Source organism: Rattus norvegicus, chromosome 15, assembly GCF_021556685.1.
Source record: "Rattus norvegicus strain SHRSP/BbbUtx chromosome 15, alternate assembly SHRSP_T2T, whole genome shotgun sequence".
NCBI lineage: Eukaryota > Metazoa > Chordata > Mammalia > Rodentia > Muridae > Rattus > Rattus norvegicus.
Window position 1 is genome coordinate 94,299,753 of NC_141548.1, and position 24,811 is coordinate 94,324,563.

General features: G+C 35.9%; 1 long non-coding RNA gene across 6 annotated transcripts in view; it reads right to left on the reverse strand.

Annotated features, from left to right (window-relative positions):
* The window catches only part of LOC148001128 (uncharacterized), a 250,734-nt gene that overhangs the window by 40,315 nt on the left and 185,608 nt on the right, over window positions 1-24,811 (reverse strand). For 5 of the 6 annotated variants that reach the window (XR_015638514.1, XR_015638515.1, XR_015638518.1 and 2 more), the window contains one exon: window positions 14,698-14,788. This is a non-coding gene — a long non-coding RNA (uncharacterized LOC148001128). Of the gene's footprint in view, window positions 1-13,034; window positions 14,177-14,697; window positions 14,789-24,811 lie in introns of those variants that run through there. The other variant, XR_015638517.1, reaches the window with a different exon arrangement.

The window sequence follows — 24,811 nt, forward strand, 5'->3', positions numbered from 1 at the left end:
TTGGAGAGAGATGGATTAGCCACATGAGGGTTAGGAGATGCCCACCCATTGAGGTATTGTAGATATATCAATGTAAAGGCTGTGTGTGTCTTTCATTCAGGAATGTAAATTATTTGGGTGAGTAGCAGGAACACTTCACTGGGATTTATTTAATTATATAATAATAATAATAATAATAATAATAATAATAATAATAATAATAATGAGAAGGAGAAGAAAAGGAGAAGAAGGAGAAGAAGGAGAAGAAGGAGAAGAAGGAGAAGAAGGAGAAGAAGAAGAAGAAGAAGAAGAAGAAGAAGAAGAAGAAGAAGAAGAAGAAGAAGAAGAAGGAGGACGAGGAGGAGGGGGGGGAGGAGGAGGAGGAGGAGGAGGAGGAGGAGGAGGAGGAGGAGGAGGAGGAGGAGGAGAAGAAGAAGAAGAAGAAGAAGAAGAAGAAGAAGAAGAAGAAGAAGAAGAAGAAGAAGAAGAAGAAGAAGAAGAAGAAGAAGAAGAAGATAACGTCTTTTATAAAAAACAAGTACAAGGTAGTTATGAGCTCTATTCTGAACATAAGATGAGTTTTACTGTGGAATTCCAAGTTCTTATTTTTAATGATAAAGAGTTCCTTTATCAGAAAATCGGAGGTAGAAGTTTAAAACATATTTATCAGATGATATAGAACTTTAGACAGTAAGAACATGTGCCCATTGGTTTTTTGGTTTTTAGAAGTTATTTCTGTCATTTTGTTTGATATGACTGACAAGCAAATAGCAATGACTGAAATAAATATTAACAGAAGGGAAGATTATTAGTCAAACATTAGCAGAACCTTACTGAGAATAGGATTCATTGACCCCAAGGAACTGAGATCCCTCCTTGTTTATCATCCTGACTTCTTTTAATGTGGGCTTCATTATGGCTTGGGATAATTTCTCAAGATGCGAATGCTTCATGGGAAAAACAGTAAATAGAAAGACAAAATGCAGCAGGGGACCACCTGTTGTACATACTCTTCTAATGACCATTTCCATGTATCTCACTGGCCAAAATATGCAAACACTGCCCCTGAATAGAATTGTGATTCTTTGTTTCATAGCATTTTAAATTGTAGAATCTGTTACAGTTTTTCAGATACTTAAGAAAATTAACAAACATTACTTTTAGAAAATTAAAATTCCTCCACTCCAATTCCCTCCGCCCATGGCAGCTGCTGATTTCTGCTCATTCTCCAGGCACTCTGGGCCACTCTCATGTCTTTCCCCACACTCAATCCTGAACTAAGACTCCAAAAAAACCAAATAACCCTATTAAAAAATTGGAGTACAGAGCCAAACAGAAAATCCTCAACAGAGGACTCTCAGAAAGATAGGAGGCACTTAAAGAAATGATCAACATTTTTAGTCATCAGGGAAATGCAAATGTAAACAACACTGACAATCTATCCTGTATCTGTCAGAATGGCTAAGCTGAAAAACAAAAGACCAAAAAAAATCCCCCCAAAGACCCCTGTTGAAGGAATCAAAGAAAGGACTGGAAGAGCTTGAAGGGGCTTGAGACCCCATATGAACAAGCCAACCCACGAGAGCTTCCAGGGACTAAGCCACAATCCAAAGACTATCCATGGACTGACCCTGGGCTCCAACCTCATAGGTAGCAATGAATAGCCTAGTAAGGGCACCAGTGGAAAGGGAAGCCCTCAGTCCTGCCAAGACTTAACCCCCAGTGAATGTGATTGTTGGGGGGAGGGTGGTAATGGGGGGAGGATGGGGAGGGGAACACCCATATAGAAGGGAAGGGGGAGGGACTAGGGGGATGTTGGCCAGGAAATCGGGAAGGGGAATAACAATCGAAATGTAAATAAGAAATACTCAAGTTAATAAAGATAAAAAAAATCCCCCCCCCAAAACCAAGCAAGCAAGCAACCAATCAATCAATCAAAAAACAAAAGACAAAAGACAAAGCAAAACGAATAAAACCCATCAAGCTACAGGTGGTGAGAATGTGGAGAAGAAAAGGGGAGTACTTCTCCATAGCTAGTGGGATTGCAAGCTGGCACAACTACTTTGGACTTCAATCTGGTGGATCCTCAAAAACTTGGAAATAGTTCTCCCTAAAGACCCAGTTATACTGTTCCTGGGTATATACTTAAAAGATACTCCACCACACCACAAAGACACATGTACCACTATGTTCACAGCAGCCTTTTTCATAATAATCAGAAACTAGGAGCAACCCAATGTCCCTCCAACAAAGAATGGATACCAAAAATGTGGTTCATCTACACAGTGGAATACTATTCAGGTATTAAAAATGAGGACATCATGAATTTTGCAGACAAATAAATGGAACTAGCAAATACTATTCTGAGTGAGGTAACCCAGACCCAAAAAGACACACTCCTTTTGGTGTATGTACTCACTGATAAGTGGATATTAGCGAAAAAGTACAGAAAACCCATTATACTACTCCACAGACCCTAAAAAGGACCACCCAAGTGAGGATGCATCAATCAACCTAGAAGGTAGGACAAAATAATCATAGGAGGCAGAGGTAAGGAGGGACCTGGATGGGAGAGAAAAGGAGGAAGGGAAAAGGGAGTCAAGTTTAAGTATGGAGTGGATGGAGAGAAGCCCAGGCGAAGGAGTAGGAACATGTAGCTGCCAGGGGTGAGGAGTGGGGGGAACCTAGAAAGTTCCAGAGGCCTGGAAAGTGAGAGGCTCTTAGGATTCAATGGGGGTGACTTTAGCCAAAATGCTCAACAGTGGGGAGATGGACCCTGATGAGACCAGCTCCAGTAGATAGACATGGCCCCCTGTGGAGGGATCGGGCTACCCACCTACCTGGAAAACTTTTGACTCAAAACTGTGCATGTCTAAAAGAAATGCAGTAACAAAAATGGAATAGAGATTGAAAGAAAGGCCATCCAGTGACCAACTAAACTTGGGATCCATTCCATAGACAGGCACCAAACTCTGACACTACATTCCTGATGCTATGATATGTTTGCAGTCAGGAGTCTAGCATAGGTGTCCTCTGAGAGGCTTTACCAGCAGCTAAGACAAAAGGAGATCCACTCAACCATTGGACTGAGGTTTAGGACCCCTATGGAAGATTTAAGGGAAAGATTGAAGAAGCTGAAGGGGATGATAAATCCATAGGAAGAACAGCAGTATCGATATCAACTAACCTGCACCCCTTAGAGCTCCCAGAGGCTAAGCCACCAAAGAGCATACATGGGCTGGTGAGTGGCCCCTTACCCGCATGTAGTAGAGGACTGCCTTGACTGTCCTCAGTGAGAGACAGGATGTGCCTAATCCTGTAAAGAGTTAATATTCCGGGGTAAGCCCTAGGGTGGAGGTGAAGCAACCTCTCAAGGAGGAGGGGGGAATGGAGTAAGAACTCTTGGAGGGGTCACAGAGAGGGGCAACATTTGGGATATAAATAATTAAAATAATAAAAAGAAGAAATTGAAAAAAAATAAGTATAGTCCAGTCAGCTTGCATTAGGAAATAGTAAGAGAAAATATGAATCCTTTTTAACTTCTTTATTTCATATTATCCCTATATTTTTCGTATTATTCAAATGAAAACATGCAGTGGGGAATATTTTTCAAATAGCTCCAAATGAAATAACCAGGTTAACATGGGGAATGGGAAGAACAACTGACATTAAAATTTTCCAAAATTCTGTTAATTTAAACTTTTGTCCTTGCTTAAATATTTTAATGTTTGTATAAATGTTGTACTTGAATGTATGTATGTGCATTCTTAATTCTCTCATTGTCCAGAAGACAGTGTTGAATTCCCTGGAACTAGACTTACAAAAGGGATGCTGAGAATCGAATCCTGTCATCTTTAAAGCAGCCACCAGTAGCTGTCTTTCTAACCCCCAAAGATCAGTTAAAACTGAAGGTAAAGGTTTGAATGTCACCAAACAAATTGTGTGTGTGTGTGTTTGTATGTGTTTGTGTGTGTGTGTGTGTGTGTGTGTGCATTTTACAAGTATTTGTGAATGTAGTGCAAAATTCTCTTTCTTTCTCTCTCCGTGTCTCTATCTCTGTCTCTGTCTGTCTCTGTCTGTCTCTGTCTGTCTCTCTGTGTTTCTCTCTCCTCCCTCTCTCTCTCTCTCTCTCTCTCTCTCAATCTCTCTCTCTCTCAATATGTGTGTGTGTGTGTGTGTGAATACCAAGGTATATATGTAGAAGTGAAAAAAAAGCCAGGGTGCACCCAACCAAGAGGTACATGCTGTTGGAACAGTGGGGAGATGAGAAGGCAACTTTCCCTAGTTAGCTCTCTCCTCTCACTATGTGACTCTCAGGAATTTAATGCAGGTTATCAGGCGCAGTAGTTACTGCTTATATCCTCTCAACAACATGGCTGGCCCATCTTTGTTTGTTTGTTTGTTTGTTTGTTTGTTTTATTTTAATGTGCAGGATTAATAATTTGTAGGATTTATTTTCAATTCAAGTCATTATTACAGAACCTGCTTCTGTTTTGTCTACGGATACTATAACATTAGCATTACTGGAGAATACATTCATATGATCAATTAATGTCACTAAAATAGGACGATTTAACCAGATCTAAAAATAATTCCTCACCATAATTCTCCCCAAATACATACACTCCTCAACTTCAGAGTCAATATGAGAATAGTATTCCAGAAAGAACCATAATCAATTGGAATATATGATCTGACAGTGATGGGAACAGAGTACTCATGTTAATTTGCTGCTGTTGGTTCAATCCCATAATAGAGCCCAGCCTCTAAAGCTTTTATGGCCATTTCCTGAACAACATATAATACCTCAAGAAGAACGGTTTTGAATAAACATTATTTCGCATGCATAAACATAAGCTCATATTTACAAATGACAGTCTTACTCAGGGATATAGGTGGCATTGTGCAGTTCTTGACAGTCAATGCACTAATCCACAGTTTCCAGCCCTGTTAGTACAGCTGTGAAGTCAGCAGGGAGTCATTCAATTGTATGTGATTTTTACACATTTGTTGGTTAAATCTGAACATTAAATGCATTATTATACATGCACAGGAATTACAGAGATTTGTGTACGTCCCTGGAGGGTGTTAGAGCTATATGTCAACAAAATGAGTCCATCTGTAAGGAATGTACATCTCTTTCCCACTGATGCTTATGCTGTACCAGCCCTGAGAACTCTCAGAACAGAAGGTGGTTACAAAACCATGAATAAACTGAAAATCGACCCTGCAGGTTAATTTGTCATTTTCTTTAGGAAAGAAGTGATTTCAGAGGAAAGTGTAACATTATAATGAATTCCACTCCTTAATTTCAAACTGCAACAGTGACAGGTATAAAGTAAAATTGAACACTTTTTTATATTCCTATGATTTGGCTCAGCAGAATTGAGCTGGCTCATGATTTGGGACCATGCAAAATATACAAACATATCTCTCCAGGTGTACAATATCACATGTTAAGATGGATCTTGCACTGTCCTTAATTTCAGAGAGAGAGAGAGAGAGAGTGGATGCTTTAATTGCTCGCCATATCGTGGAAATGTTTTAGGTTACATAGGTTTTTATTTTTATTTTTTTAATTCTTTTTAAAGATTTATTTATTTATTTTATGTCTGTGAGTACACCATCACTGTCTTCAGACACACCAGAAGAGGGCAGCAGATCTTATTATAGATGGTTGTGAGCCACCATGTGGTTGCTGGAAATTGAACTCAGAACCTCTGGAAGAACAGTCAGTGCTCTTAACCACTGAGCCATCTCTCCAGCCCCATTTTTATTTTTTCTATTATTATTAAAAACACTTTAGATGCTCTCTTGTGTGCCCTCATTTCCGCATCTTCAAGTTTAGAACAACTTTAAACCTGAAGGAAGCTTGGCTTCTAATTTTAAATCTAGTTTTCAACAGTCTTCAGATATAATTTCATCCAGTACATGAATTGTTTATGTAAAGTTTTCCCAATTTATGTCATACAAAGATTGTGGTCTCAAATAATTTGTTATTAACTTTTAGACCTGAGTTTGAAGAAGATAAAGAATTAGATTTAGTAGTTTACTAATGAGAAACCATTTCCCTGAATTTCAAGGACTGTAAGATTTCTTAGTATATTTGAAAGTAAGAAAGGAGGATAATATTTTTAAAGAAATAACAAAGACAGACAGACACACACACATTACCATTAATAATAATGCCCCGCTCTTTTCAAGCTTTAGGTAATACTAGAATAAGTAAAGTTAATTAAGTATTCTGGGATCATTCAGTTACCAGGCTCATTGTAAAACATTCTGAGATTTAAATGATTGTGTTCTTCAAACTCTGTGCTTTGAAACATAATGCTCAGTGTGGTTGCATGTAAATTGGAAAAAGTGCTATCATTAATTTATAAGTCGGCTACACCCATGAATAGAATTGGTAACCCTTGAAAGAACTTAGCAATAGGGAAGGAATTTTCTAGTCACTGAGGATTCTGGTGCTCCTATTTTGTAAGATCCTCAAGACTATTTCTGGGTCTCATTCACACTAGCAAATATGGCTGAAGAAAAACATACATGCACGTGAAGGCATCACATTGCCATTTCCAGGTAAATGATGGACTTTAGTCACCATTCACATAAGCCGGTGTTCATATCTGCAGGATGGAGACCAACACCACTCTTCACTTTTTCTTATACCGACATGGAAGTTTAGTTCTCACCTCTCCTCAAAGAAATTTTCCTTTGCAACAGATGGAGACTAGTTCATTAAAACAACAACTAGGCAAAATACAGAGTTGTAGATAGAGTTCCAAATGGCACTCCTACAACACAACTCCTGCAGATCAGGCTCAAGAAAAATTTGCAAAATAGTGGGTAGAAAACTCCTGAGAGAAGAAGAGGGACTTGGCTGTGAAATTATGTCTCCTAGAAATATCAAAGAAACAACAACCATAGCAACTAAACAATATGGATGCCAAAACATGGTCTGAGCAAAGACAATAGCAACAGATATGCTATTGTGGAAGAGGAACGTTTTTCAAATGTTGAAAAAGCACTAGACACATCTAAAACATTCTGAAACTTGAGAGTAGCTTTAAACATGGAGTATATGTATACTAGAATGTATATATAATATGTAATGTATTTAGAAATTATGCATATTATACTTTATATTGTAAACACAATTAAGGAAAAGGAGGCCAGGAATTTGAATGAGAACAAGGAGGTACATGGGAGGGGTTAGAGGGATAACGTTGAAGGGGAAATGATGTTTTATACTATAATCTTGAAAAGTAATTTTAAAGAATCGATGCTATATTCATAAGCACATTGATAAAAGTCATCTGGTAATAAAAGAAATAGATGCTCTTACTTTTAGGTGACTTCATGTCATTAATTTCTCTCTTTAGATTAACTATGTGAAAACTCAAATGCAAAAAGATTTATCTTTTCTGATATTTCCCCAGTCCTCATTGGATGTGCTTCATGCAAAAACTCATACTAACTTAACTTTAATCTTCTGTGTATTGAATTATGAAACATAAATTATTCTAAGTATTCCAAATACAGAACATGTTTTAATTGACCCCAAGTTGGATATAAAATGTTCAAATCTACCCAACTCATACCCCCATTAGCATCCCTCTATTTTATTAAATATCCCCAGTATAGAACAGCAAACCCACGAGTGTTAGGAAAGTATAACCACTAACATATTTTTTCCTCTACTGAAATTACTACCTGTTTGTGTTTGTCTCGATTGCATTTTATTGGGTAAAACAGCATGGTCAATGTAAAGTTACTAAAAGCTAAAATCCAAACAATCTAACTTTAGCTGTGATGATTCTCTAATCAAGAATGTCTGTTTTATTGTACTTTAAGCGGAATCACCCCAAACTCTTTAGTAGATATCCTGAGAGCCACACCTTCATCCATTCTCTATATCACCGAATTTTAATACTTTTCCTGACCCAAACCAGTTTATCCTCAATTCTTCCTTCTCATTCCATTTTCATTTCTTATATCACACATTACAGTGTCTCTAGATTAACAGCCACATAAAAGAAAGAAGGCCTGCCGCTTTTCCCATTTGCAATTCGCAGCACTGTAATAGTTTCTGTTACAGAGCAGGCTCATAAATTAGTAATCTTAAAATCCTATTTTATTGCAATCTGCTTTAAAATGGACTTCTGGTTATAAGTGAATAACTAAAACATCTGTTTTAAGACAGTGTCTTACAGTGTAGCCAGCCTGTCCTGGATCTTGCAGGAAGCTTTCTGTCAGACTCCCCAAAGCTGGGGCTACAGGTAGTGAAATGTATTCCAGGTATCAGTAAAACTTAAGATAGAGCAATAGATTTTTTTCTATTGCAAAAATTCTAAAGCTAACATTGGATACTATACAACCAATTTCGGTTATCATGATAAAAAATGAAAGGATATTAAACAATTGTGTTGAATATTTTGGAAGCTTTTCCATTTGAACTCTAGTGAATTACCTAAAGCAATATAGCATTGTTAAGACAGAAGTATCAGGATGAATACTTGAGAAGCATTTTTCATGCCAGGTTAAATTCTTGATTTTGTGGGTTTAAAAATTTGAGTGTAACAAAATATTGTCTACATATCTTATTTGTATTTAATTACTGTTTATCTGTAAGAGTAGATAAACCTCAAGTTCTTGATATATATATATATATATATATATATATATATATATATATGTTACATTATATTCTTTACCCACTTTTTAAAATTTTTTTACTTGGTCATACAAGAGTAACAATTATTATAAAGCCCCATTGCTTATTTCATTGGACAAAGCTATTAATATACATGGCATGATGTCTATATAATTTGAGAACTGTAACCTCACCTCATGCTGTCTGTATGTAAATGGTTAACTAATTGGGACTGTGATTTTTTTAAATTTTATTTTTCTTGGATAGTTTATGCATTTACATTTCAAATGTTATCCCCTTTCCCCCCTCTCCCATTCCCCCTCCTCCTCTCCCTGCTTCTAAGTGGATGCTCCCCCTCCCACCCATCCACTCCAACCTCAATGCCCTGGCATTACCCTTCATCAGGGAAATGAGCCTTCACAGGACCAAAGGCTTATTCTCTTATTGATTCTGGACAACGCTGCTCCATATGTGGCTGGAGCCATGATTCCCTCCATATATACTTATTGGTTGGTGGTTTAGTCCCTGGAAGCTCTGGGGTGGGGGAGGGGTCTGATTGGTTCATATTGTTGTTCTTCCTATGGGGTGGCAAACCCCTTCAGCTCCTTCACTTTTCCCTAGTTCCTTTATTGGGGTCCCCTTGTTCAGTCCAATGGTTAGCTGTAATCGTCCTCATCTGTATCAGTAGGGCTTGTTGGACTGATACATGGAAGACCTGACGATTTATAAATGAAGACGAGTAACCACATCTCATTTTGCTTTGATCTAGAATCATCTGTTTCAGGAAACTGCAACTGTACAAAAACTATACCTCACTAATAATTCAAGCATTTAATACCTTGCATGGAGTCTTTACAGATGCTTGCCTTTAGGATTATATTTATTGAAGAAGAAGAAATGAAAAGAGGAACTGATGAGAGAAGAAGCAGGAAAAAGATGAATGGGGACAGTAAAGGAAAGCCCTCATCCTCTGCTCTGGGGAATTCAAAAGTAGTCATGAAGTTTTACTTCACAGTCTCCCCATCTATGCTATTCATGGAATATGTGAGCCTTAAAACACATTCTATAAAGTTTTTCTATCTTTCCCTAGACACTGAATTAAGGACCAGCACAATTTCACATTGCATAAAACTGCCAGCCAGGGCTCCCTATTCTTCCTTTAATGTCCCTTTTCAGTGTCTCAAATTTCCTGCTCATTCCATCTCTCCAGACACCTTCGGTCTCCTTATTATTGATTCAAACTTTATATTCAAAGTAGGGATTTCTCTCCCATTTTCTAACAAAAATGTGTTTTTCTCAATAACCCTAAGCTTTATACTGAGATGGAGCCTTAGAGTAAAATTATTCTAATTAGCTTCTTAAAGCCAAAGGAAATTGAAGAAAAAGATAGAAGATTTAAAATTCCCTCATCCACACAACGTACTCTGTATCTTGATCAGAGAATCGCAAGATTGGGAATTTTTTTCTTTTTGCCTCAGAAATTATCACGCAATCAAGGACCATGTAGAAAATATAGTAATAACACAAAATTGTATTTTTGCTTCATGAAACACGTAAAAAGTACAGTAAAAAATAATAAAGATACTATGCTCTAACAGGACATAATCTGCCATATTAGTTATAACACTCAGTCACCACAGCAGCAATGAGGATCCATCAAATGATTGCCCTCCTCTTTTCCTCACGAGGAGAGGAGTCTCTGTGTACATTCCCACAGCTCCACAGAGCCAGTGATTGAGTCTTCGTCGTACTCCAGTACAATGCTCTCTGCAACACGATTCTATTCTCCTTACTCTAAGATGTACTTCTGGGGTTCAAAGATCTCCTCCACCCCAGAGCAGCATGGTTTTCATTTTCCTAAATTATTGATGCTCTGATCATTTAGAATTTGTCAATTCATCTTATAAATATGACTGCAAATCACCACCACCACCCCTCCAAAAAAAATCATCTGCCGTGTCTTATAAGGACTGCTATTGGATTTAGTTCTATAAACAAAATATTAAAATATGTATTTCTCAAATTTGTACAGATGGGCACAGTAGCACATGTCTATAGCCCACACAAATGCAGACTTGGGTATGAGTATTGCCAATTGTTCAGTATTGACTAGAGTTAATCTTAGATAAGCCTGGATGATAAAGTTATAACCAGTATTAATACATGGTTGTATGATGTAGTTAAAGACAGAAATAACACAGAAAAGATATGCAAACATGTTATAATTAACATATCACATTTTAGGATGCTGGTATGAACTCATTAGAATACCGTGGCTTTACAACATAGGCATTCTGTCACCAGTCATGAATAAATTGATTCTCAAGCAGTAAAAATCAAAATGGTTAGTCAAGTCCCTAAAATGATTCTTAATATATCTAATAGTGAATGGAAGTGATGTTTTAAGGATAAATGCACACAAAAAAGAACATAGTGGGTAACTAGCACTAGTTCAAAGGAGAGAATTCGAATCTCCTGCTCTACACAGTAGCAGACTCAACCACATACAGATATCCACAGCCAAGCATTGGATGGAGGTCAGGGACTCTTATGCAAGAGTTGGAGGTAGAATTGAATGTCCTGAAGGAGACCAAAAAAGTGAACTGACCTGTACCCCTAGGAGTTCTCAGAGATGGAACCACCAACCAAAAGTAAGCATATGTACCCCTGTCACATCTGTAGCAGACTTGCAGCTGAGTTTCCATATGGGTACCCCAACAACTGAAGTGAAGGCTTTCTCTAAAGCTGTAGCCTGTGGTATCTGTTCCCCAACAGGGCTGCCTTGTTTAATCAAGCAGAGATATGATGCCCCAGGGTGGGCAATTACAGGGCAGGCGTCGCATTTTCTGAGATGAGAGGAAAGGGATATATGGAGAAAGGTGTCCGGGAAGAGGGGAGTAGAAGAGGGCAGCATTTGGGATTTAAACAAACAAACAAACAAATAAATAAATAAATAAGACTTTATTATACTGAAAAGCTTCCCTCAAAGATATCATCATTTGAGCAAAGTTCAGGATATAGATTAAGAAAAGATCCTTACCAGTTACAGATTTGATGGTTACTATCTAAAATATATAAAGAACTCAAAAATCTGGATACCAAGAAAATATAACCCAATGTTTTAAAAATAAGGTACAGAACTAATCTGAATGTTCCCAAGAGAAGAAACACAAATGTCTGAGAGCTACTTTAAAAATATTCAACACACTCTTCACTAGAGAAATGTAAATCAAAACTGCTTCGTGATTTCATCTTATAGTAGTTAGAATGGCCGAGATCAATAAAACAAATGACAATTACTATTGGAGAGGATAGAGGAAAACATGGAATCATTATCTGTTACCACAACTGAAACTTACTCTGTCAAGAATAAATTACATCTAATTGGCTTGGAAATTTCCAAGTTCGTATTGGGTGCTCTCCAAAGCACATGGCAAGGGTTAATTGTTGAAGACAACGCTGAAATATCTTATTGAATACAGAGACGTTCAGCACGTTCCCAACTAGAGACTTCACTCCTCCTGTGCAGCCTTTGACGTACTGGAAGACTGTATGCTGAGAGATGAGAAAGGTAAACACCAACCAAACTACAAATCATGCAATCTACAGAGGTAAACTGTCTGTTTTTCACACTACCTAGTGATCCTGCCTGTGCAATAATGGGCCAAATGTGGAAAGTAGCAATCACTCGCAACTCTAACTTAAGGCCCTCTCCATTGGATAGAACCCATACTTGACAAAGTTCTGATGGCTAAGAACGTGAAATGAGAATGAGCGGGGATACAGAAGAAATCTAAATACTACTTGGGAATACTATTCTTCTGCTAAAAGAACATAATACACCAATAAAATGGCTCCTAATGACGTTTGACTGTAGATTCATGTACCGCTCAGTCATCAACAGAGAAGCTTTCCTTTTCAACAGATAGAAATTAGTAAAGTGAAACACAACTGACAATGGGCAGATGGTGATAGACTGAAATATTTCGTCCTAAATCAACAATCTTCACCAAATTCTTTCAACATCAGGGTTAATGGAATGCTGCAAAAGAGGGAGAAGTAAGATTATGAATCATAGGGGCTGGAATATGGATAGGAAATTGTCTTCCAGACACAACAAGACTGATACACAAATAAACCCAAAGGGGCAATGCGGGCATGCAGAGGGAATTCACAGATTCATGCCAGAAATTGTCAAAGCATTGACATGGAAAATTATGGAACCAAAAATCCAGCTTCAACCGACAATTGCTCACATTAGAAAAATCAGTTTTCTCCAATGGAGTGTCATTGGATATATAAATCACACTTAAGGCAGGTCTGATGATCAGCAGTAGGTAGCCAACACAAAATTAATTCAATAGTATTTTCTGTAGATTTTGTTCCTCATGTTTTTTTTCTTGGAGTTTTTCTTGTATTTACCTGTCTTTTATTTGTGTATCATATTTGGTGCTTTATGTAGAGTGTGTGTGTGTGTGTGTGTGTGTGTGTGTGTGTGTGTGTGTGTGTGTTTCTTGTGCATTTTGGTGATTTTGCTGATGTTTTTTGTATTTTAATTTGTTTGCTTTTTATTGCCCTCCTTTCTTTATGCAGAAAGAATGAAAGTATTGAGGGAGATGGATGTCAAAGTAGGGAGTGCCTGGAAGGAGAAGTAAACCAGACAGGGGAAACTTATCAAAATATATTGCATGAATTTAAATGAAAAAGAAAATATGAACAGAAAATAAAACAATAAAGAACAATACAATTTATTGATTTTATACTATTTACTCATGTAATTTTAATATAAAATTATGTTTTGTTTGTCACTCCCATAGACTCTCTGAACCTTTCCCAAGATTACTACCTGCAAAGGCCTGCAGGGGATATGGAGACTGAAGTGGCCGACTGCTGTAGCCAGATAGGACTTCTAGTGGAAGGAGGGAGGCATCAATCCACCCACAAAATCTTCAACACAAAATATATAGGCTAACCAGTGACTGCCCCAACTTGAGACCCATCTTATGTAAGAGAATCAACCCCTGACACTATTAATGATGTCCTGCTATGCTTGCATACAGGAGCCTCGCATAACTTTCTCCTGACAGGCTTCATTAAGCAAACAGATGCAGAGACCCACAGCCAAACATCAGGTGGAGTTCGGGAAGTCTTGTGAATGAGTGGGGATAAAACTGAATGAACCAAGGAGTCAAGGACACCACAAGATGACATACAGAGTCAAGTAACCTGGACTCGCGGGGCAGTGTAGACTGAAGCATCAACAAGGGACCATGGAGGGGCTGGACGTAGGCCCCTGAATATTTGTAGCAGATGTTCAGTGTGGTCTTCATGTGGGTCCACTAAAATTGGAGTAGGGATTATCTCTGATTCTGTTGCTTGCCATTGGATCCCCTTTTCCTATCTGGACTGCTTGGTTAGAACTTAGTGGGAGAAAATGAGCTTAGTCCTTCTGTGATTTGATGTCCTAAAGTGAGGTGGTAACTAAAGGAGACTTGCCTTCCTTGGCGAGAAAGGGTGGGAGTAATAGGATTTTTAAAGGTGAAACTGGGAAAAGAAAAGAAGATGAAAAATAAGTCAATCATTCAATCAATCAATCAATCAATAAAGTATTGAAGAAAAATCATGCGATGTTAGTAGTAGTCAAAATCAATTATAAATTTTAATGTTTTGAATTATCTAGAAGACAAAGTGAACATTCTATATAATGTAAATCAATGATGAATTGTCTAAAGCAATTTTTATCAATATCATATGAAAATTCAAGACACATTTGCAACAAGTTAAGAATAAAAGAACACAGTTTAAAAAAACAGGAAAGGATGAAGAGAAAGGATTGTAGGAGCCAGAGAGGTAAGGAACACCAGGAGAACATGGCCCACTGTTCAGGGCTCATAGGGCCTCACAGAGACTGAGGAAGCAATCACAGACCCTGCATGGATCTGTGCTAGGTCATCGTCATCAGCAAACATGTTGTGGATGTTTAACTTTGGATTTCTATGTGACTCCTAACAGTAGGAGTGAGTGTATTGCTGACTCTTTTGCCTGCTCTTGGCAACTCTTCTCACCTGTTGGGTTCTCCCAGTCTTGATGTGAGAGTTTATGTCTGCTCATATTATATCTTGTTACAGCAGATAACTCTGTGAGGTCTGCTCTTTTCTGAAAGAAAACAAAGGAGAAAGGAGGTGAAGGGGAGACAAGAGGGAGTAGAGGGACAGGAGGTTGTAATTTGAATGGATTTGCACAAGAAAAGAATAAATAAGCAAAAATAATAAAAAACTCTCATCAAATACATTATGTAAACTTGAAGATAATATGTTTACTATAACTTATTATTAATTGTTACTTGTGGTGTATTATCAATTCATTTAAGACTTTGTCCACATTAGGCAATTGTTCTGCCATCAATATATGTCAATATCACTGAAAGAATTTACATTGTCTAGAAAGAAATTATCATTTTAAATCAAATTATGAAAACATGATTGATGAATGAGAGAGCAAAATACTATTTTTACAGGAGAAAAAAGTTCTTCCTTAAAGTTTGCATCACATACATAGCAATTGCTCATGGAGAGCAGAATTTATTGTCATTAGGAAACAGAATAAATCAAAATCCAAACCCAAAAATAACCAGCATTTCACATAGGTGCTTATATTAACAGCCTGTAGTTTTAGAAGATGATCTGGTTTAGGAATAAGCTCAAAGCTAAAATTCTGAATTTTGAAATCTAAGATAAGAAGTATAAAACAAATTGAATAGAAGTAACAATAAATGGCAACGGAAGGAAGAAAATTCAAACCTCTAACAAGCTAAATGAAATTTTAGTATTACTTATCAACCATGAACATTGGCTCAATAAAGTACATAAATTGAATACTAATAAGTTCTCGGATTAAGATTTAAATTTTATATCCACCCAATATTAGATGGATATTCTTGCCTTTCACATGAAATGTTGTCAGAGGAGAGGTGTATTTTGATACATTGTGATTTGATCTGTTCTAATGACTCACATTTTGGAAGCTTTCTCTGTTTCAGACTTCCAGAAAAGGATGCTTGACAAATTACACATCAAGTAAGTATCTCATTAGATCCTAGCAAATGTCAAACTCATTTACACATTCAGAGAGTTAATGATGTGTTTCTAGATATTTTCTTATAAATTCCTGTTTTCTACCTAATTTTAGAACACCTAGAGCATTATGTATTTATTTTCTGAATTTTAAAAATTCAACTTTTAAATAATTTCAGTAATCCTCAACTTGGCAAATCTGTGGGAACTATTAAATTATATGTTATACATTTGGAATGAATAAAATAATATGTGATATAATATTCTATAGCTTATGATACAACGCTTTTTTATTTTATCACAATTGAAAATATATGATATATGTCTGTGTATACCTACCTTTCAGATATAGGGTTTATTTCTTCTTATGTGTGTAAGAAGATAAGTAAAAAAGGCAAATGAATCATTTCTTCACAATCTGTATTTTATAATATCTAACTAGACATAAGTGAGCAGTTTCCTTTCATTATGAGTCAATTTATCAAAACAAATATGTAACAACTCCACATTTTTCAGATGAAACTGATTAGAATGAAACAAAAAAAGATGTTTTTATTTCTAATACATGAAATAATAAAGTAAACGGATATAGATGAATACAAAAATAGATGAAAATAAATGACATTATGTTACTTAGTTTATTTAGTACACAGTGAAGAATTTAAAGATCTACCAAATCTTAGCAAGGCCGTTTAACTTTTGGTGCTTTGATTAGTTCAGAAATATTTTCATTCTTTCTCTTTTTTAGGCATCCTCATGCAGAAAAGGTGTCCTCCTAGCAATACTAGAGATGATTTTTTTAATGAAATAATTTTTTATTTCTGTCTCATTTTACTTTTCAATCTAAAAGCTGGTTCTTTCAGAATATAAATAAAATTAGAAAATCCATGGGCTGTTTAACCAAGAAGGAAAGGCATGAACCAAAATAAAAGAAACAGATAATATTATGGGCAAACATGACAATATACATCAATGAAATTGACAATATTTTAATTTTTTCTTCCTTGGGTATTTTCTTTATTAACATTTTAAATGTTATCCCCTTTCCCGGTTTTCTGTCCATAACTCCTCTATCACATCCCACTTCTCCCTGCTTCTATGAGGGTGTTCGCCCACCCACCTATTCCCTCCCATCTCTCTGCGCTGCCATTCCCCTACACTGGGGCATAGAGCCTTCACAGGACAAAGGGCCTCTCCTCCCATTGATTTCCCAAAAGTCCATCCTCTGCTACCTATGCAGCTAGAGTCATGGGTTGCTCCGTGTGCACTCCATAGTCCATTCAGTAAGAGTCAAATTAAAGGAGGAAATTCTAGATGCATCTGAATCACCAAATTAAACGAAGAAACAATCACCAACTAAGACAAAGAAATAAAAATCAGAAAATCACAAAGTTTTTAAAGTATTCAGACAGAGGAAAAGGAAAAGAAGCAAACAAGCAAAATACCAATGTGCAGATATATTTATACTAGCATTCTACAATGCCTTCAAACTACAAACAATCCTTCTTGAGTTATGGTTTTTTTTTAAAAAAATACAATCAGAAATTCCTTAACTCATTCTACATAGTAATATTCAAATGGCAAAAAAGAAATTATCAAAAAGACAATATGCCACGAATAGTGGTGTTTATCCCAGAGATGTGGGACTGGTTTAATATGTGTAAATGAAAAATATAGATGGACTTAAAGACAAAAATCATGTGATCATCTCACCAAATGGATAAATGGTTGGTCTTTGACAAAATCCAATATACCTTCATGATAAATGTTCTAAAGAGAATGGGACTAGAGACTATATTTTGCAAACACACAGACAAAATCAACCTAAATGAGAAATATTCAAATAAATACCATTAAAATCAAAAATGAGAAAAGGCTCTTGATTAGAGCAATAAAACAAAGGAAAAAATTTAAGGAATCAAATAAGAGACTAATTAGTCTAATTATCTTTTTGGGGGATAATAACACTACACATGAGATCTCAATAAAAAATGCACCAGAGAAATTCTAGAAGTGATCAAACCATTCTATGAAATAGCAGGATACAAAAAAAAATCAACTTACAAAAATCAGTGCCATTCTTTAACAATAACCAGCATAGGAATAAAAAGATCATGGAAATACTTTATTCACACTATCCAATAAAACAATCTAGGAATAAACCTAGCCAATGACATGAAAAGTCAGCACAATGAAATTATTTAACTTTTGAAGAAGGATAATAAGAACAATACTAGAAGATAAAAAGAGTTCTGATCCTCATGAATTGGTCGAATTGATATTATGAATATGAACATTCCTACATTTCCAGGCAATATATTCATTCATTCTTTTGAACAACAGTTTTTTATTGGATATTTTTATTTACATTTCAAATGTTATTCCCTTTTCTGGTTGGTTTCCTGTCCATCAGCCCCCTATCCCCTCCCTCTCCCCTTCTTCTATAAGGGCATTCCCCTCCCCATCCACTCCTCCTGACCTCCCTCCCCGCCTAAGATAATATACTTAATTCTTAATTATTCTTAATTATTTTGTGAGAGAATCCTATAAACATAAAGAAGGATGTGAGTCCTCCTCACTGTTGGGAATATTTGCATATTTGCATCCCTCTCATATTTGCATTCCTCTCTTAAGGGATTCGGAAAGTTTAAACTGCATTTACTTCTCCACTAAAACAACTCTCCCATGCAATGGTTGGTGGTCAGTTGTCATGGACAACAGTGTGAGCTGCAATTCTCAGGAAGATTGTAAGAATAGTGGAAGCCTGTAAATTCTGGGAGAATCTATGAGTTTCTGTTAGAAAAGTTCATTGTGGTGCCCAAAGCATGAGTTATAAGTGGTTAACAGGCTCTAATGTATTTCCTTGACTTTTGACAATGTAATCTCTTCATTTTTTCTTTATCTCTTGAATTCAAAAAAACTTAAAGAACCAAATTATTGTTTGACAATCTCATGAGTTGCTTTTGTTTATTTTTGAGATTGTATTTAATTATTTTTATCTTTTCTGTCTCCTCACTCTTTCCATACTCTTCCAAATGTATGGCCTTTTACTTTTCAATTTCTACCTTGAAATCTGTTTTTTAAACTATTATAGTAGTCCTTTAAGAAATTCATAAAAGCAATTTTAATAGTTCCTGAAGAAATACATGCAAATAATTTTCATCATTCTCATTCAAATTTACCCTATTCCAATTTCATTCCCATTCAGCTTTGTGGACATTTCATCGTAAACCCATCAAAACCAATTGGTGCTGTCCAAAATTTCTTGGATATGTGCTTTTCAACTGAAGTTTTGTCATCACTAGGGATTAAACTCTTCAAAAAGAATTAGTCTTTCTCTCTCTCAGGACCTGACAATTGCCAATAGATCCTTGACTATTGCCCAACATCATTCTCATCACTGGCGTTTAGTCTATCAGGGATGGTGCAGGTCCTCTGTATGCTGTTAAAATCAATGTGATTCCATAGATGAATTTGACTGATGTGTACACAATGCATTGCTTCCTTGTAGTGTTTTGGCTCTTAAACTCCTCTACTTCTGTTCAGCAGAGATACGTGAGCCTTAGGAAATGGCACTTCAATATATATTTCCATCCATGGTTCATAAATCTGTACTTTCTTATTCTTTGCACTTTGGATAGCTGTCAATCCTTTAGTTAATTGTTTTGTACTGTACATAGTACTTTCTCTCATGCAGGTAGAAATGTGTGTTAATGGATGGCTACAATGATAAATTATTTAGACTCATTTTAACACTATGTCCACTTGGCAAAATCATAGTGTTTCTTCTCCACTAATATTTATGTAGGTGTGCATCTCTTCTAGATGTTGGTTGAAAGGCTGAGGGAGAGAATGGTTTGACAAGACATCCCATCCATGGAAGGAATATTTTACACTGGGTAAAAAGCTAATTTGCTGAAACAGGGAATGATAATCAAATACAAATAAAATAGAATACTTTCAGAATAAATGATAGGATATAGTTCAGTAATCTCATACTCATTATGAGAACATATAGGAATATATACTAACAAATTTAATTGAAAATTGACAAATGTATGGTTAGACACAGATTCACATCTGCAAGCTATCATTGACTTCCATATTGTTATCTTCTGGAAAGTTCTCCAGAGTGATCTTTAGCTTCTAAGGCCATATTTAAAGTAATTATCAAACTTCTTCTGCTCGCCTTCATAGAACTCTGTGTGTGTGTGTGTGTGTGTGTGTGTGTGTGTGTGTGTGTGTGTGTATCTGATCTACCATGTTCATTTGAAAATGTGCCACTTTTTTTTAAATATTCATTTTATTTGTTGGGGTTGGTACAATTATATCTCTCTATCCCTTTTCTACCTTGAATCTTTCCCACGTAAATTTCTTTGCTCTTTTTAAAATGCATAATCCTTATTAAAGCATGCTTTCTTATCCCTTGATAGTATATTTGGATATAATTCTATTAACCCATGTATTAGAAAACTAAATTTCAAATGTTAAAAAAAGGTTGACCTAGATTTAGTATATATATTACAAGCTGTCTCCCACCTTAACGCCTGTCTCTTTTCAGGCTAGAGTCTGATTTGAAACCTCAACAGGTAAGGAGAAAAAGGATACGCCTACAGCATTAAGACATCAGACTGTTCTAACTCTGTCCCACCACGGTAGCATAAAATTATCATATTAGGAAACAGTATTAAAGATCTCATATGACTAGTGCATCATTTATAATAATAATAATTAATAATAATAGTGCATGCATAAACTACATGACGCTTCATTATATTCATTTGATGAATTTTGGGGCAAATTGCCTCCTCAATCAGAAAGTCTTCTTTAATTGTTGTATCTTTCAAAAGTACTGATGCCCTTTAAAGTGGCCAATAAGAGAGAACTTTGTTCTCTTTTCCAGAGGCACAGACACAAATTCCAACTACCCTGATAACTGACACTTCTGGCAGATTCAGATGAACCTGTCCAGAGATGTGAGACTCAGAAAAACCTGCAAGGCTGGGATGGTCTTGACGAAACTCTACAGCGGGGCAGGACATACGCACATACAACTCAACCCCACATTTATTTCCAAAAGTAAAACCGGCCAAGATTTGCAAGCTAAGGAGGCATCTGACCAGAGAGGAGACATCGTTCTTATTTTCTGTATACTCACAGCCCTCCTTCCTTAAATTTCTTGCAATTCCCTAAAGAAATGTTAAAATAAAGATTTTTTTCCCATCACATTAAAGAAAGTTAAAAGAGAGAAAATGCAGAGGATCCTCACAAGTGTTTTCAAGTCTATTACTTATCGCTCTCAATTCTCTGAAGACTCTATACTATGGAAATGAGGAGCAGCAAGGGCATAAAGTCTGCAGTTGGATGCCTTATATCAATACTGAACATTTGCATTTTCTCAGCACCATTTCCTCTTTTACAAACAAGCATCCACCCCACCCCCCATTTAGCACTTAGGCTTTCCACTAAGAGACTTGAGAAATCATCTGGAGTTGAACAATTTTTCTTTGGTATTATAATTCTAGAATTTCAATTTACTTAACTCACTTTTTAGAAGGACAAATTAATAAAAGATATATATATATATATGTTTGTGTGTGTGTGCATGCGCACATGTGTGTGTATGATATATATATATATATAGAATTTCAATTTACTTAACTCACTTTTTAGAAGGACAAATTAATAAAAGATATATATATATATGTTTGTGTGTGTGCGTGCATGCGCACATGTGTGTGTATGATATATATATATCAGATGTCAGATGGTGTTTTTCTTCTTGACAAAAAAACTTACAACTCTGTATCCTCTAAATTTGAAATGTGACAATAATTTCTCTGACATGTAAATCTGTTTTAAAAATTATGTCTTATTTGTTTAATAGGCATAAAGTCTCAAAGTGAATTATTGGCTTATTGTATACATTACTTACAGAATAAAATATAAACTTGCATACTTCTTTCCTTGTACATTAAGACTGTTTTCAACAGTTCACTTTCAATTTTTCATGTAGTTTCCTCTAAGAACTAGAGAATAGAATCTAAGGAAAGGAATCTCTTCTTAGATCTTGACAAATAAATTGCGTGATAACTGAGCTGCAGTTTCATTTTAGACTCAGAAAGGAGGAAGTATAATTTAATCCTGGCTTGATTGAGCTTTTGGGAGTTCTTCTCCTAAAACAAGGAAACATGAAAAGCAATCTTTTAGAATGATTATCTGTGTCTGCTATTTATTTAGTATCTCTTTAATATATTATTTGTAAAGGAGAAATAGGAACTTACTTATAAAAGGCAGTGTAATGCTCAAGTTGAAAGTAAAAACAAAGACGAAAATTCCATCTATTATATATTCTTTGTTCACAAGAACTCAATGTTCTGATCTGAAATACTCACCACCCACTCATGCATGGCACCAGAAAAAGAGTGTCTGCTGTACTGCTAGAGAAATACTTGTTTTGCTAACCAATAACAAGATTTACTAGTAATTCTACACAAAGCAAAGTATCATTTATATCCTATTTGACAAAGACATTTATTCTCTTTAAATATCTATCTTATTTAAACATGAATCTAAAGAACTTTGAAATACTTCTGTGTGGCATTCCACAGGATACATGTAAAACTTGATATTTATTGAAACACTTTCTATTTTGTAAAAGATTTACGTAGTCTTGTGTGTATAGAATTGGAAAAGATTAATAATTGGGGAACACACGGACTTTTGTTACAGGCCTATATAATATATATCTATTGTCTACTTAGCAGTCAATGAGACTGGGTAGGGGAAAACTTTATTATCAGGAAAAGTTTCATTTTTAAAATATATATATTCACACACACACAGAGACACAGACACACACATAACTATGAATATGTGAAAACAATAAAAGTTTTGCTGTTGACAATCTCATCACACATAAAAGAAAGATGTTATCAAAAACATTCGAGAATGTAAGCCCTGTAATAGTTGACATTTTGTTAACTATTTCTGGATGCCAAATTAGCATTTTACGTACCAGAACATTAGTGTAGTGAATGGCATTTTATTGGTCTGCTTTAAAGGGAAAACTGGCACATGGGTATCATCCAGTTGCACACAATATAGTATAATACACAATTTAGCATTATACATTAACTTTTCATTTGGGAAATTGGAATTGTCAGTCCCTGAGAAAATAATTAAATCCCAGGGTTCTACAGAATGATATTGAAATTCATTTCCCTAGTAAGCACTCATGTGGGAGGAGAAATATAAGGACGTTTTGGGTTGTTATTTTATACAAAGTCCTGGAGGGGGAGAGTGGGGCATACAAGGTGCAATGCACTTAATGAAAATGTTCTTGGAAAGGCTATCTCAATCACAGTTAATAAAGACAATCACATTCTGCCAAATGATCTGACAAGTGAGTGAGAATACTTTAATGGATGTTGAAAACAACATAAACTCTGTAAAGAGTTTCTTAAAATTTTAAGTTCAAGATATTTTCAAACACAAGAAGGTTTACTACTTAGCTTTATTCCAAAAGAGGGGTGGATACTTTTTCAATAACCAAAGATGCTCATATTAATTAAAAGCTTCAAGCAATTACTTTTTTCTCAGGTCCATGGGTAGAAACAGATGTAAGGTGGACTCATTATGTCTTGTTCGTTCTACCAATGTGAGTAAGCCCAGCTGCAGAGGAAGATCCTGGGTGACTCAGCTTCAGCACCATTCACAGCTCAAGTCTCTTTCATATAATAACTATGGTACATCATATCACAAGGAACTCTTCATTGCTAGTAAATTAATGAAAAATGAAGAAGTCAGCTTAACCAAAATATTATTCCTCAATGTATTGGCTGTTTTAACCATAGGCAGCATCTAAAGTAAATCAAACATTATTTTTATGTTAAGCAGTCCCTTTGTCAAAACATATTTTATATTTAAAATCAAGTACTCAGATGGTCCAGGAGTTTATTCAAGAATATAAGATAATCAATCGATGGTTTATAAAAATTTCTGAATAGCAATTGGATTTCCATTAGATTACACCTTGTTATCTGTATATTCAGATTTTGAGTTAATGAAACAATTAGCAGTAATGGCTGAGGAAGAATGGTTAAGCCAATACTCTACTTATGAAGCTTCTTCCAAGAAAACATTGTAATTCCCAAACTGAATAAAGGTAAAAACTCAAATATTTACATCTAAATAGACAGATACAGATTAGATATAGAGCTAGAGAAAGAATTAGATATAGAGACAAAGAGAAAAATACAGGTAGCGAGAGACTGAAATGATGGAGACAGGTATACATTTCATAGTATTTTAGACTTGTCCATTTAGTACACACAAGGACACAGACATGTACGCACACACTCATGGGCATACACATGGATGCACATACGTACACATGCACACCCTACATGTGCACATGCACAGACATGTACATCTTCTCTCAGAGTACAGTCTCAACAAGCTAATACTCCATTTATAGAATTTGTAAATTTGTTTCTGTGACAAAATACAATCCTAGTTTCCAACATTCTTTCTTTTTCTAGCTCAGAGACAATTTAATTAGCATTGAAACAAAAAACATTCAGGGCAGGAAGTGATAAATCAGCAGTTGCCCAGATAGGAAAATGTAAGAGTGAAGGTGAAAAGCCATTTTATTTGAGTTTAGCCAGAAAAAAAACAAAACAAAACAAAACAGCTCCCACAATGGCAACTTGTCAGAAAGCTTTGATATGAGTAGAGCTGTCATACCGATCTCTCTTTACATTGTCTCTTAGGATTCAGAGTTCTAGAACGAACCTTTTCTTTCTTCTTTTATTGGCTATATTATGTATTTACCTTTCAAATGTTATCCCCTTTCCCAGTTTCCCCTGCAGAACCCCCCCTATTTCATCCCCCTCCCCATGCTTCTATGACCCACCTCACTGCCCTGGCATTCCCCTACACTGGAGCCTCAAACCTTCACAGGACCAAGAGCCTCTCCTCCCATTGAAGCCAGACAATGCCACCTCTGTTTCATATGCATCTGGAGCCATGGGTCTATTCATTTGTACTCTTTGCTTGGTGGTTTGGACCCTAGGAGCTCTGGGGCATCTGGTTGGTTGGCACT